The 15239-nt window shown below is 42.1% G+C and overlaps 1 protein-coding gene across 5 annotated transcripts in view; it reads left to right on the top strand.

Annotated features, from left to right (window-relative positions):
* Window positions 1-15239, top strand: part of Palm2akap2 (PALM2 and AKAP2 fusion) — a 465668-nt gene that overhangs the window by 380608 nt on the left and 69821 nt on the right. The gene's annotated exons all lie outside the window — the stretch shown is intronic.

Consider the following 15239-nt stretch of genomic DNA (forward strand, 5'->3'; position numbering starts at 1 on the left):
GCATGCTGTCCATCTAAAACTACAAAAAAAACAAAAACAAAAAAACAAATAAAAAAAGGACTGTGGGTGTAGCTTATCAATGGAGTGTCCCTGGGCTCAATTTCCCAGTACTGGGTAGGGGGTGGTGGTGGTGGTGGGAAAGTAGGGAGGCCTGTTTAACATGGTAATATGCAGCTATTGCTTTAGGGGTCACATTTAAAAATTTTTTTTTTAATACATTTTTTATGGTCACAATACCTTTTTATGTGGTGCTGAGGTTCGAACCCAGTGCCTCACACATGCTAGGCAAGTGCTCTACCACTGAGCCACAACTCCTATCTCTAGTGGGTCACATTTTAATAAACAGAAGATAATTCTTCTAAGAGTTCACTTACTTGATTTTCCAGAGTCTTCTAAAGACATGAGTATTTTTTGGGGAAAGAAACAGTCAAACAAGTTCAAGTTAAAAGTTTACCTTTGTGAAAAGTGATAAATCCAAAGATATTTTTATTAGGAAGAAACAATTTCAGAACCCAGAGCATTTCATTGAGAATGACTGTTGATGTTTTGGAATTTACGTTTTAAAAAAAGTTGACTTTGGAAAGGCAGGGGTGGGACTGACCTTGTGGCCCGCATATTGCCTCTAATCATGTGTTCCTATTTTGAGGAGTATCTGTTTTTCTGAGTGGATCACATTCTTAAAATAGAGCATCCCTGGTTTCCTCTTGGCTTGGCAGGGTACAGCATTTTGATGACTGCTTGGGCAAACCCTTCATGAAGAACCCCAGGGCAGAAAGGGACCAGCAGCCCTTCCCCAGGGGCTTTTCCTGCCAACAACCCAGCTTCATTCTCCAGTGGTAGTCCAACTCAAGCGACAGAAAATTCTGTTTCTTGTCACTTATTTAATAACTGGAATTACTCACCTGGTGGCTTCTCTTCTTGGACCTAACCTTTATTGGGGCTTCACATCTGTGAGTCTCTCTTTCCTATGAGAGCCCTTCTGATATTAGAGATTTGGGGGCAGGTTTCTCCTACTGTATACGAACCCTCCCCTGCAACTCACCAAAACTTATTTTCCAAGCTAAATATCCCCAGTTCCCCCACCGGTTAAAGCCCTTCATCACTAACTTCAACCCTTGTAATATGTGGAGTTGAGAGCACATACTGTGTGCTGGTCCAGGACCTCACTGCTCTGGTTCTTATGTTTCTGTTAATATAGCCCAAGGTTGTACAGGCAGTGGCATCTACGTGGGAGGGCCGGATTCTAAAAGCTGATGTGGTAAAAAAATCACCCTTGAAATCAGCTATTAAAGTACAGTCTGTAGAAACAACACACAGTGTTATGTCGATAAACAACAACCAACAAAATCTTAGCTGTAAAAGACTTCTGCATAAAGATTGATTATAATCATCTGCTTTTGCCCTCTACCAAAGAAAACTTCATGAAGAATGATTAAAAAAAAGTAGTCTCTTTTCTTTTTTGTTATTCTAATAAAATCTGTGTGACATAGGATTGATCATTTTGTCCATTTTTAAGTGTATAGTTCAGGGGTATTAAGTTCTTCCACACGGTTGTAACCATCACAAACATTCTTGGCTAGAACTTTTTAAAAATTAATTTATTCATTTTAATTAGATATATGACAGCAGAATGCATTTTGATTCATCGTACACAATTGCAGCGCAACTTTACATTTCTGTGGTTGTACTTGGATAGAACTTTTTTATCTTCCCAATCTAAAACTCTGCACCTGTTAAACAGTGATTTTCCACTGCCTGCTTATCCCAGTAACTGGAAACCGCTATCTTTCTTTTTATCACATGGTTTGGCCACTCTAATGTAAGTGCACCACATGTAAGTGTTAAGTGCACCACACAGCATTTGTTCTCTTGTGACTCGTTTATTTCCTGAAGGGAGTTTTTAAAAGGTGGCTGTCCACAAGTGCAGAGGTAACAGGAGAGGAAACAACAGCAGTGAAATTTTGGGCAGCAGGTTGAAGCTGTCCGTGTGAGTAAGTAAGGATGCCTGGTTAGTTTTAAGAAAGTTGACATATTCCCGAGCCTTGTGTACTATGTCATATACATCAGTTGGCTTTTAGCCTTTCCCATTAACAACTTTTTAGGATGTTGCTCTGTTTAGGTTTGCAGAATTACAAAACTTCAACTTTAAAGTCATTTCCTTTAGATATTGTCAGCAGCAGCACCAGCATCAAGAGGGAAATGATTTTAAAGCTGAAGTTTTATACCCAGCAAAACTTTCACCCAAGTGTGCAATAGAATAATGACATTTCAGATATACAAGTTTTCAAGAAGCAGCTAGAGAAGGTAGCCCACTGAGATGGAGTAAAACAGGAAAGGGAATGGGGAGCGATACAGGAAATAGGAGATGTAACATGAAACAGGCAGGGGAAGCTTCTAGATGCTGATGGTAGGAACTGTGCTCCTTGTGTTGTCAGAGGCCCAGGAGGTGATTTTCTTTGTAAGGTAGAATTGATAGAATTGATGCATCTGGATGTCATGGTAAGGGACTTAGAGATATGAGAAGTTTAGATTTAAATTATTAAGACCTATAGATAAAATACCAATCAAAAGAGAGGGGAAATAATGTTCTTAACTCTGAATAAAACAGTAAGATGCTCAGGAAAGTACATCCTAACCCCATTGCTCATCTGGAAGTAATTTTTCATTATTATAATCCTATCTTTGAAAATTTTCATATGATAATATTGGGAAAGTTACCTTCATGTGGTGAGGGCATAGATTGGAAACATCACTAAATTTTCATTTTTCATATTAGGAAGTAATGAATAATGCCAACAATAAATTATCACAAAGAAACAATATAAAGTTTTTGCCAAAAATCACCTAAAAGATGTTAAAGTCTTGGAAGAAGAATTGGAGGGAAGCAGACTGAGTATGGGGACTTGAGGAATTGTTTTCTGTAAAAACCATAGAACTGTTAGGTGCTTTAAACTACTAGTTCAAATTAAACCAAATGTGGGAAAAGGAAAGAGAAAGGTATTGGTGGATATGCTCCAGCAAAATGAGGGAATAAGTTAAAGAAGTGGAAGGTGTAGGTTGCAGAAAACCAGGGATCTAAGCTTGGGAGAGCGTAAAATGAAGTCTTAACAATCCGCTAAGGAAGGCTGAGGTAGGAAGACAAGGATCCATGGGACAAAATGGAATATAGTTTTTTCTACTGTACTGAACTATTTAGAAAATGTCATTAGGAGGTTTCACAGATTTGGAGCTTTGAGAGAAGTTAGTAATATGTACATAGAAAACTAAACAATTGGCATATGAGGTAATTATTAACTTCAGAGAAGAAAAATTTGAAAAGAACATAATTATAATATGCTTCTTAGGTCAGTGGAATACAAAACTTACATAATCCTAATAATAAGTGCAATGAAGAATAAGTAACCATAATTTGTGAAGTTAATAAAAATATTGGGAGAACAAGCAGATGGGAAGTTAACAGATAAATGTCTAAATTTGTATATAACTGAAACATCTTACTTAGAGAAGTGTAGAAATACCCAAAGAAATAAAGAGTTGAAAGTGGTATAAGGCTGAGGAGAGGATGTGGGGCAAATTTAACTATTAAACTACTATTTGATTTTTTTTTTTTTTTTTTTTTTTTTTTGGTACCCGGGATTGGCCACTGAGCCACATCCCCAGCCCTATTTTGTATTTTATTTAGAAACAGAGTCCCACTGAGTTGTGTAACGCCTTGCTTTTGATGAGGCTGGCTTTGAACTCATCCTCCTGCCTCAGACTCCCAAGCCACCCCACCCAGCTATTATTTGATTTTTAAAAACTATGTGCTTGCTATGTGCATTTTTTATTCAGTGAAGGTAAAAATTAATTTAATTATAAAAAGTGAAATGAATTGAAATATACAAAATTAATTGCAGCTTTCTGGGCAATGTAACAACTGTTTAATCTTATCAGTACATGTGTTTATTGCTGTAATTATTGAGGGGATAATGTCTGTGAGTACATCTAGCACAAATGATAAATAAATGTTTACTAGATTTGAATCTAGAGTACCTTAGCCAGACCCACACAGAGGTTCTTGAAAAGCTGCAGAGAACGACTTAGTCACTATTTGCTGGCTGGCTGACTTTCTTCCTTCCTTCTTTTCTTTTCTTTTTTTGTATCAGGGATTTAATCAAGGGGTGCTTAACCACTGACCCACATCCCCCAGAGTCAGGGTCTCAATAAATTCCTCAGGGCCTTGCTTTTCTTTTTTTTAAAATTCTTTTTTAAAGCTCTTTTTTTTAAGAGAGAGAGAGAGAGAAATTTTTTTTTTTAGTATTTATTTTTTAGTTTTCGGCGAGCACAACATCTTTGTTTGTATGTGGTGCTGAGGATCGAACCCGGGCCGCACGCATGCCAGGCGAGCGCGCTACCGCTTGAGCCACATCCCCAGCCCAGGGCCTTGCTTTTCTTGATGTGAGTTTTCTGATTAACGCTGTTGTTCCTGTAGGCATTGGGCTCAGGAGAGGTGTGTGTGTGTGTGTGCATGCGCATATGTGTGCACATGCATTAGCTTGTAAAGTCAGTCCAAATGACACAACTATACCAGCCTGTCTTTGGCAGCCGTATCGCTTTGGGCCATCAGACTTCTGGACGCACAGGTGGCATTTTCTTTTTTTTTTTTTTTTTTTTTTTATTGTTGGCTGTTCAAAACATTACATAGTTCTTGATATATCATATTTCACAATTTGATTCAAGTGGGTTATGAGCTCCCATTTTTACCCCATATACAGATTGCAGAATCACATCAGTTACACATCCATTGATTTACATATTGCCATACTAGTGTCTGTTGTATTCTGCTGTCTTTCCTATCCTCTACTATCCCCCCTCCCCTCCCCTCCCCTCCCCTCCCCTCCCCTCCCCTCCCCTCTTCTCTCTCTGCCCCCTTTACTGACATTCGTTTGTCCCCCTTGTATTATTTTTCCCCTTCCCCTCACTTCCTCTTGTATGTACTTTTGTATACCTCTGAGGGTCTCCTTCCATTTCCATGCATTTTCCCTTCTCTCTCCCTTTCCCTCCCACCTCTCATCCCTGTTTAATGTTAATCTTCTTCTCATGCTCTTCGACCCTACTCTGTTCTTAGCTACTCTCCTTATATCAAAGAAGACATTTGACATTTGTTTTTTAGGGATTGGCTAGCTTCACTTAGCATAATCTGCTCTAATGCCATCCATTTCCCTGTAAATTCTATGATTTTGTCATTTTTTAATGCAGAGTAATACTCCATTGTGTATAAATGCCACATTTTTTTTATCCATTCATCCATTGAAGGGCATCTAGGTTGGTTCCACAGTCTAGCTATTGTGAATTGTGCTGCTATGAACATCGATGTAGCAGTGTCCCTGTAGCATGCTCTTTTTAGGTCTTTAGGGAATAGACCGAGAAGGGGAATAGCTGGGTCAAATGGTGGCTCCATTCCCAGCTTTCCAAGAAATCTCCATACTGCTTTCCAAATTGGCTGCACCAATTTGCAGTCCCACCAGCAGTGTACAAGTGTACCCTTTTCCCCACATCCTCGCCAGCACTTGTTGTTGTTTGACTTCATAATGGCTGCCAATCTAACTGGAGTGAGATGGTATCTTAGGGTGGTTTTGATTTGCATTTCTCTGACTGCTAGAGATGGTGAGCATTTTTTCATGTACTTGTTGATTGACTGTATGTCCTCCTCTGAGAAGTGTCTGTTCAGGTCCTTGGCCCATTTGTTGATTGGGTTGTTTGTTCTCTTATTGTCTAATTTTTTGAGCTCTTTGTATACTCTGGATATTAGGGCTCTATCTGAAGTGTGAGGAGTAAAGATTTGTTCCCAGGTTGTAGGCTCTCTATTTACCTCTCTTATTGTATCTTTTGCTGAGAAAAAACTTTTTAGTTTGAGTAAGTCCCATTTGTTGATTCTAGTTATTAACTTTTGTGCTATGGGTGTCCTATTGAGGAATTTGGAGCCCGACCCCACCGACTGTAGATCGTAGCCAACTTTTTCTTCTATCAGACGGCGCGTCTCTGATTTGATATCAAGCTCCTTGATCCATTTTGAATTAACTTTTGTGCATGGCGAGAGAAAGGGATTCAGTTTCATTTTGTTGCATATGGATTTCCAGTTTTCCCAGCACCATTTGTTGAAGATGCTATCCTTCCTCCATTGCATGCTTTTTGACCCTTTATCAAATATAAGATAGTTGTAGTTTTGTGGATTGGTTTCTGTGTCCTCTATTCTGTACCATTGGTCCACCCGCCTGTTTTGGTACCAGTACCATGCTGTTTTTGTTACTATTGCTCTGTAATATAGTTTGAAGTCTGGTATCGCTATACCGCCTGATTCACACTTCCTGCTTAGCATTGTTTTTGCTATTCTGGGTCTTTTATTTTTCCATATGAATTTCATGATTGCTTTCTCTATTTCTACAAGAAATGCCGTTGGGATTTTGATTGGCATTGCATTAAACCTATAGAGAACTTTTGGTAATATCGCCATTTTGATGATGTTAGTTCTGCCTATCCATGAACAGGGTATATTTTTCCATCTTCTAAGATCTTCTTCTATTTCTCTCTTTAGGGTTCTGTAGTTTTCATTGTATAAGTCTTTCACCTCTTTTGTTAGGTTGATTCCTAAGTATTTTATTTTTTTTGAAGATATTGTGAATGGAGTGGTTGTCCTCATTTCCATTTCAGAGGATTTGTCGCTGATATACAGGAATGCCTTTGATTTATGCGTGTTGATTTTATATCCTGCCACTTTGCTGAATTCATTTATTAGCTCTAATAGTTTCTTTGTAGACCCTTTTGGGTCTGCTAGGTATAGAATCATGTCATCTGCAAATAGTGATAATTTAAGTTCTTCTTTTCCTATTTTGATGCCTTTAATTTCTTTCGTCTGTCTAATTGCTCTGGCCAGTGTTTCGAGAACTATGTTGAACAGAAGTGGTGAGAGAGGGCATCCCTGTCTTGTTCCAGATTTTAGAGGGAATGCCTTCAATTTTTCTCCATTCAGAATGATGCTAGCCTGAGGCTTAGCATAGATTGCTTTTACAATATTGAGGTATGTTCCTGTTATCCCTAGTTTTTCTAGAGTTTTGAACATAAAGGGATGCTGTACTTTGTCGAATGCTTTTTCCGCATCTATCGAGATGATCATATGGTTCTTATTTTTAAGTCTATTGATGTGGTGAATAACATTTATTGATTTCCTTATATTGAACCAGCCTTGCATCCCAGGGATGAATCCTACTTGATCATGGTGCACAATTTTTTTGATGTGCCTTTGTATCCGAGTGGCCAGAATTTTATTGAGGATTTTTGCATCCAAGTTCATTAGAGATATTGGTCTGTAGTTTTCTTTCTTTGAAGTGTCTTTGTCTGGTTTAGGTATCAGGGTGATGTTGGCCTCGTAGAATGAATTTGGAAGTTCTCCCTCTTTTTCTATTTCCCGAAGTAGCTTGAAAAGTATTGGTATTAGTTCCTCTTTAAAGGTTTTGTAAAACTCTGCTGTATACCCATCCGGTCCTGGGCTTTTCTTAGTTGGTAGTCTTTTGATGGTTTCTTCTATTTCCTCAATTGATATTGGTCTGTTTAGGTTGTCTATATCCTCCTGACTCAATCTGGGCAGATCATATGACTTAAGAAATTTATCTATGCCTTCACTATCTTCTAATTTATTGGAGTATAAGGATTCAAAATAATTTTTGATTATCTTCTGTATTTCTGAAGTGTCTGTTGTGATATTGCCTCTTTCATCCCGTATGTTAGTGATTTGAGTTCTCTCTCTTCTTCTCTTCGCTAGCATGGCTAAGGGTCTGTCGATTTTGTTTATTTTTTCAAAGAACCAACTTTTAGTTTTGTCAATTTTTTCAATTGTTTCTTTTGTTTCGATTTCATTGATTTCAGCTCTGATTTTAATTATTTCTTGCCTTCTACTTCTTTTGCTGTTGTTTTGCTCTTCTTTTTCTAGGATTTTGAGATGAAGTATGAGATCATTTATTTGTTGGTTTTTTCTTTTTTTAAGGAATGAACTCCAAGCAATGAATTTTCCTCTTAGAACTGCTTTCAATGTGTCCCATAGATTCCGATATGTTGTGTCTGTGTTTTCATTAATCTCTAAGAATTTTTTAATTTCCTCCTTGATGTCTTCTATAACCCATTGATCATTCAGTAACCTATTGTTCATTCTCCAAGTGATATATTCTTTTTCCTTCCTTCTTTTATCGTTGATTTTCAGTTCCATTCCATTATGATCAGATAGGATGCATGGTATTATCTCTACTCCTTTGTATTGTCTAAGAGTTTCCCTGTGACATAATATATGATCTATTTTTGAGAAGGATCCATGTGCTGCTGAGAAAAAAGTGTAACTGTTTGATGTTGGGTGGTATATTCTATATATGTCAATTAAGTCTAGGTTATTAATTGTGTTATTGAGTTCTATAGTTTCCTTATTCAACTTTTGTTTGGAAGATCTGTCCAGTGGTGAGAGAGGTGTGTTGAAGTCTCCCATGATTATTGTATGGTGGTCTATTAGACTCTTGAACTTGAGAAGAGTTTGTTTGATGAACATAGCTGCACCATTGTTTGGGGCATATATATTTATGATTGTTATGTCTTGTTGGTGTATGGTTCCCTTGAGCAGTATGTAGTGTCCCTCTTTATCCCTTTTGATTAACTTTGGCTTAAAATCTATTTTATTTGATATGAGTATGGATACTCCTGCTTGTTTCCGAAGTCCATATGAGTGATATGATTTTTCCCAACCTTTCACCTTCAGCCTATGTATGTCTTTTCCTATCAAATGCGTCTCCTGTAGGCAGCATATTGTTGGGTCTTGTTTTGTGATCCATTCTACTAGCCTGTGTCTCTTGATTGGTGAGTTTAAGCCATTAACATTTAGGGTTATTATTGAGATATGGGTTGATCTTCCAGCCATATTTGTTTATTTATGTTACTAAACATGGTTTGTTTTCCACTTTGATTATTTTCCCCCCTTTAGTGTCCTACCTCCCACTGTTGGTTTTCATTGTTATTTTCCATTTCCTCTTCCTGTAATGTTTTGCCAAGGATGTTTTGAAGAAATGGTTTTCTAGCTGCAAATTCTTTTAACTTTTGTTTATCGTGGAAGGTTTTAATTTCATCTTCCATCCTGAAGCTTAATTTCGCTGGAAACACAATTCTTGGTTGGAACCCATTTTCTTTCAGTGTTTGAAATATGTTATTCCAGGATCTTCTAGCTTTCAGAGTCTGTGTTGAAAGATCAGCTGTTATCCTGATTGGCTTACCCCTAAATGTGATCTGCTTCCTTTCTCTTGTAGCTTTTAAAATTCTCTCCTTGTTCTGTATGTTGGGCATCTTCATTATAATGTGTCTAGGTGTGGGTCTCTTATGATTTTGCACATTCGGCGTCCTGTAGGCTTCTAGGATTTGGGGTTCTGTCTCATTCTTCAAGTCTGGGAAGTTTTCTCGAATTATTTCATTGAATAGATTGCTCATTCCTTTGGTTTGAAACTCTGTTCCTTCCTGTATCCCAATGACTCTTAAATTTGGTCTCTTGATGTTATCCCATATTTCTTGGATGTTCTGCTCATGGTTTCTTAACAGTCTTGCTGAGCTGTCTATGTTCTTTTCAAGTTGAGATACTTTATCTTCATTGTCTGATGTTCTGTCTTCTAAGTGTTCTACTCTGCTGGTAGTATTCTCAATTGAGTTTTTAAGTTGGCTTATTGCTTCCTGCATTTCTAGGATTTCTGTTTGTTTGTTTTTTATAACCTCTATTTCCCTGTATAGTTGATCTTTTGCTTCTTGGATTTGTTTATGTAATTCATTGTTGAAGTGATCTTTCATTGTCTGATTTTGCTGTCTGATGTCTTCCTTGAGACTCCAGATCATCTGAAGCATGTATATCCTGAATTCTTTATCTGACATTCCATCAGCTGCAGCTATTACCTCTTCTAAAGTTGAGTTGACCTGCAATGCTTGTGGTCCTTTCTTTCCTTGTCTCTTCATACTGTTCGCGTTCCTTTCTTCTTGGTGAAACTGTTGTGCTATTGAATTTTCCCCCTATATATTTATATTGGTCTTGTATAGTTGCAAAGTCTCCCTCGCAGGCACGGGCGGCGGCTCTGCCCCTCCGCCAATTGGGGCAATGTGCCTACCACGCCGGCAGGCCGCTGGGCCTGCTCTGCCAGTCGGTAGCAGGTCCGCCGTCCTTGCAGGCGCGGGCGGCGGCTCTGTCCCTCTGCGGGCCGCTAGGCTTGTTCTGTCGGTGGTCGCCGTTCTGCCTACTTTGCAGGCGCAGGCAGTGGCACTGCCCCTCTGCAGGCCTCTGGGGCTGTACTGCCAGTGGGTCGCAGGTCCGCCTACTTTGCAGGCGTGGGGGGGGGGGCGGCTCTACCCTTCCTCAGGCCACTGGGCCTGTTCTGTCTCTCGGTTGCAGGTCTGACCTGTTCTGATGGTGGTCTCAGTTCCGATTACCTTGCAGGCGCGGGGGGGAGGGGGCGGCTCTGCCTCTCAGCAGGCCGCTACTCCTCTTCTGCCGGTGGGTCGCAGGCCCGCCTACCTTGCAGGAGTGATTGGAAGCTCTGTCCCGCCGCGGGCCACTGGGCCTTTTCTGTCGGTGGTCACCCTTCCCCTACCTGGCAGGCGAGGGGGGTGGGGGGCGGCTCTGCCCCTCAGCAGGCCGCTGGGCCTGCTATGTGTTTGGTCCCAGTTCCCTCTACTATGCCGGCGCAGGGGGAGGGGGCGGCTCAGCCTCTCAGCAGGCGGCTGCTCCTCTTCTGCCGGTGGGTCGCAGGCCCGCCTACCTTGCAGGAGTGATTGGAAGCTCTGTCCCGCAGCGGGCCACTGGGCCTTTTCTGTCTGTGGTCACCCTTCCCCTACCTGGCAGGCGAGGGGGGTGGGGGGCGGCTCTGCCCCTCAGCAGGCCGCTGGGCCCACTCTGTGTTTGGTCCCAGTTCCCTCTACTATGCCGGTGCAGGGGGAGGGGGCGGCTCAGCCTCTCAGCAGGCGGCTGCTCCTCTTCTGCCAGTGGGTCGCAGGCCCGCCTACCTTGCAGGAGTGATTGGAAGCTCTGTCCCGCCGCGGGCCACTGGGCCTTTTCTGTCGGTGGTCACCCTTCCCCTACCTGGCAGGCGAGGGGGGTGGGGGGCGGCTCTGCCCCTCAGCAGGCTGCTGGGCCTGCTCTGTGTTTGGTCGGCATTTTCCATCCCTGTCCTACATACTGTATTTGTCTTAAGTGCAATGCCCTTTTCCTGTTTCTCACCACTAGTCTATCCCTGGGGTCATGAAGTTCATTTAAAAACAGGTAGTCATTACATCTCCTTATTTGAAGTCTCTCTCCCATTGCTCTAAGAATAAAATCCTGAGCCCTTGGCATTCAAGACCTAGGAGTGGGCCCCACCCATGCCTCTGGACTTATTTCTTGCCCTCCCATCCCCTGCTGAGTCAAAGCTAGGCCGTAGTATTATGCCATTTCATGTGTAGGTGTCTGTTTTTGCTGTCCTTGCCTCCAGAAATAGCTACCTCCCTGTCACACTTGACCTCCTCACCACCTTGCCAGTCCTTTCTAGCATGGGTAGCTCTGCCTGGCTTCATCAGCCCTCCCTCAAGGAAGACTTCCGTTCCTGTCCCTGCTGAGTGAAGTGTCCCCTTTTGTGCTTTCATGGAGAGCATGAAAGAGCCTGTCAGCAGAGCCACAGAGCTAATGCCTTACCTTGATGCTACCGATGTGGGTCTCTTTGAGGAGGTGGTACCCTCCATGGGTTGGTGGACCATGTCTGTGTGGGTCAATGTGCTGTGCCTAGTACCTGCCACAACTTGTCCCCACTAGGGCTGGGACTGATCATATGGCCTTCAGGGTTATGGCTATTTGTTCTAACCCACTCCATGAGGGGAACTTCGTGTCTGTCCTTGCAGAATCTTAAGTCTAAGTCTCCAACCTTATGACCCTGGTTTGCAGGGTCCTTACCCTTCTCGCCATTTGGATGTGGGATTAGATGCTGTGAATGAGCTGTGGACCGTGGCTCACTCTGTCAGAGTCCCGGTGAAAGCAGTTCACTAGCCACGCTGGTGGATTTCCCTTGTTTTTCATTCCACCAAGACGGCACTTCAGCCAGATAAGCTGTTTTGTTCATTGATTAACTCAACAAAGATTTCCTAAGTGCTCTGTGCCAAACACGGTTCTAGGTATTGGGATACGCAGGAAGCGAGATGGACAAGGTTTCTGTCCCAGGAAGCAGCTATAGACAACATCATTTCGGGTGGTGGTAAGTGCTAAGAAGGGAGAAAGGGAGTGTATCCAGTAGACAATAGCCAAACGTGTGCTTAGTGGCTACCATCAGGACAGTGTAGGGATAGATAGGACACTGCTGAGCCCAAGGAAGAGCATGGAAGGGGGAGGAAATGGCAAGTAGAAAGGCTTTAGGCAGACCCAGACCCAGACTGTACATAGGAGTGACGGGAGGGAGGCGTTGACAGGCTTGATGTAAGCAGCCGGTGAGCAGGGGAATTGAGATTACTTGTGGAGGAGCACGTGGATGTATTTTGAAGCACTGCCTCCTTAAATTTCACTTGTTGAAATTGGGACTGAAGCCAAGACTAGATATGTCTTATAGAATGAAAATGATCTCTAGAGATAATATAAAGCATTCGAAAAAATGAGAGGATGAGGCCAGGGTCCTAGTAGCCCTTCAAGGGCCTCCTCCAGCGACCTAACTGCTCCCCATTAGATCCCACCCCCTAAAGGTTCCCACCGCCTCTCCCCATACGCCCAGACTGGGACTACAATAAGAGGTCATACTGACAGACTCCAGCAGCCAAGGATGAGGTCACCAGCTTACCCCTCGGCTGTAGCAGGGAGCCAGCCAACGTAACTGATGCCCAAAGCAGAATTTCCCATATCTTTACTCAAATCTCAAAAGAGGATACTGGGAAAACAAAACAAAACACATCAACAACAAAACTTTTAAAACAGTTTTTGATAAAAGTGGGATTGTTTTGGGAGGGGGGTACCAGGGATGGAACTTAGGGGTTGTGTCTGAGGGTCCTAGAATTAGATTCTTATCCCATTAACAGGGGCATCGGTGTCTTGGCTTCATCTTGTGTCCCTTTTCACGAGGTGCCCGTGTCCCTTTTTGCTCCTGCCACTTTGCTAAACAGGTTTTCTTCCTCTCTTTGTAAAGGTGCCTTTGTGTGAACCAATAGAGTTACTTCTCTTTACTGTAAACACAGTGTCCAGTGACTCTTCCTTATTGTGGAGAGCCAGCAGCTTTACAGGAGGAACACTCCTTGAAGGTCACTTTCTGCTGTTTGTATTATAGAATAAGTCATGGTGACTTCATGAAAATAAGAGCAAAATGAACTGCCCGCTGCTTACTCTGGGCTTGCCATCCCCTTACCGTTGAATCCAATTAGCACCTAGCATTTGTTGAATCATAATCGATCTAATAAAAATGTAATCTGATCATTGGTAGCTGTGTAAAAATAAATACAGTCGACTCCTGTTTCATTTGCCCTTGAAGGCTCCAACGTGGTTCCAAACTGCACCTTTGAGTTGGAGAAGTCAGGCCGGTTCACGTTGCAGTCGGTGTGGTTTCTGGGGCAGTGACCGCCAGGTACCTGTGCACAGGTGCAGGATGCGGGCTCAGTCCTGTTTCACCTGAAACGCTGTGACCTGGCTGAGGGCTGTGTCCTTACACTGGAGGTGCAACCGAAGAAAGGGAAACCAGGGCGAAGCTGTAGAGCAGCTGGTTCTCAAGATTAGGTGCAACCGAGGCAGAGTTAGGTCATGATCGCTACCTGGATGCTCTTCTCTCTCTTCACGGTAGGTCACCGCGGTTCTCTATTGTTGAGTTCTGCTGCTGGCTGTTGGGAGAATGTCTGTTCACCTTTCATGCCTCACTCTCCTTAAGACACATTTCCCCTTTGTCCTTTAGGGACATTGCATTTCTGAACTCAAGGTGTTAGGTCACCCAGAGAGCAAAAGCATTTCAGACTGGAAGTTTAAAACAGCTGAGCTGTGCTCCTGCCGGCAGGGTTTCTTTAAGAAAGCAAAAGCAGAATAGCTCAAAGGTTACACAAATGCTGCTGCTCTTTAAATTTCGGTAAATGATTGCTCTTTCCCTGGCAACCACTGTTAACACCTTACGTAGGGCTTTCTTTTCAAGGAGGTAGAGCTTTGGTAGAAGTGTTCTCTGGGATTTTTACCTGATTATTCAGTGCTTCAATGATTCTAAACTAGCTATTAATGATCTTAGATGCACTTCTGGAAGCTAGGCAGATAGCCCCTGAGCCGTGGAACGCATGGAAGGTATATCTGCTCTAGTTATTTGCCATGACCTTGAATGTGCTGCCAAAGTCGGCAGGCATGGGTAAAGCTATGAGTATCCTTCTTAGGGTTTGAAAACGGTGGCATGAATTCCCTCTCAGACCCTCTTCTGGCTAGGTGTCCTGGTCCTTGCAGGGGTTTGGTGGCAGTTTTTATTTCTGTGTTTCCCCGAGCCTGCATCAAGAGTGGGGAAGATAGCTGTGTGACCTGTGTATGTAACCACGGAGTGGTGGTGAAGGAGGGATGGGAAGCATGGAGCCGCCCAGGTGCACGTTTTTAAGCCCACAAAGGCCCTGGTCATAGTCACCAGCAGTGTCTCAAGAGAGGGGACTTAAACTTAGAAGTTTTTCAGATTTACATGTGTTGATTGGTAAAATAATGTGTGTGATCTCTCTTGCTTTTCTGAGTCCACTTGGTTTTGTGTGTGTGTGTGTGTGTGTGTGTGTGTGTGTGTGTGTAAAATGGGTTTTCTTGTCCTTGTTTAAGAATTATTCATTTTCTATTTACACAAAGCAAAATCAAGATTATAGAACAGTTCCAATATCCCCCATATCATATATATATATGTGATTGTGTGTGTCTATATATCTATATATATATCTATATATTTGCAGTACTGAGGATTGAACCTATGACCTCGCACTTGCTAGCCCCAAATATATTTTGTTTTTTCCAAATTTCTGTTGGCCCATTTGGGTATCACATTTACTGTTATTTCTGAAGATAGAGCCGAGCCATTTCATATCCTGGTCGCACAGCCGTGTCTTGACTTTTTTATCCATAAGATTGAGCGAGAGGTCAGAACAGATTTGAGTTGCTGATCCTTCTCTCAGAGAGTTATAAATGGGAAAATACTGTGAACTGACTAGTTGTTTCTTTATATGTGAACTCATGAGTGTTCAATGGTATAGTG

Source organism: Marmota flaviventris, chromosome 13, assembly GCF_047511675.1.
Source record: "Marmota flaviventris isolate mMarFla1 chromosome 13, mMarFla1.hap1, whole genome shotgun sequence".
Taxonomy (NCBI): domain Eukaryota; kingdom Metazoa; phylum Chordata; class Mammalia; order Rodentia; family Sciuridae; genus Marmota; species Marmota flaviventris.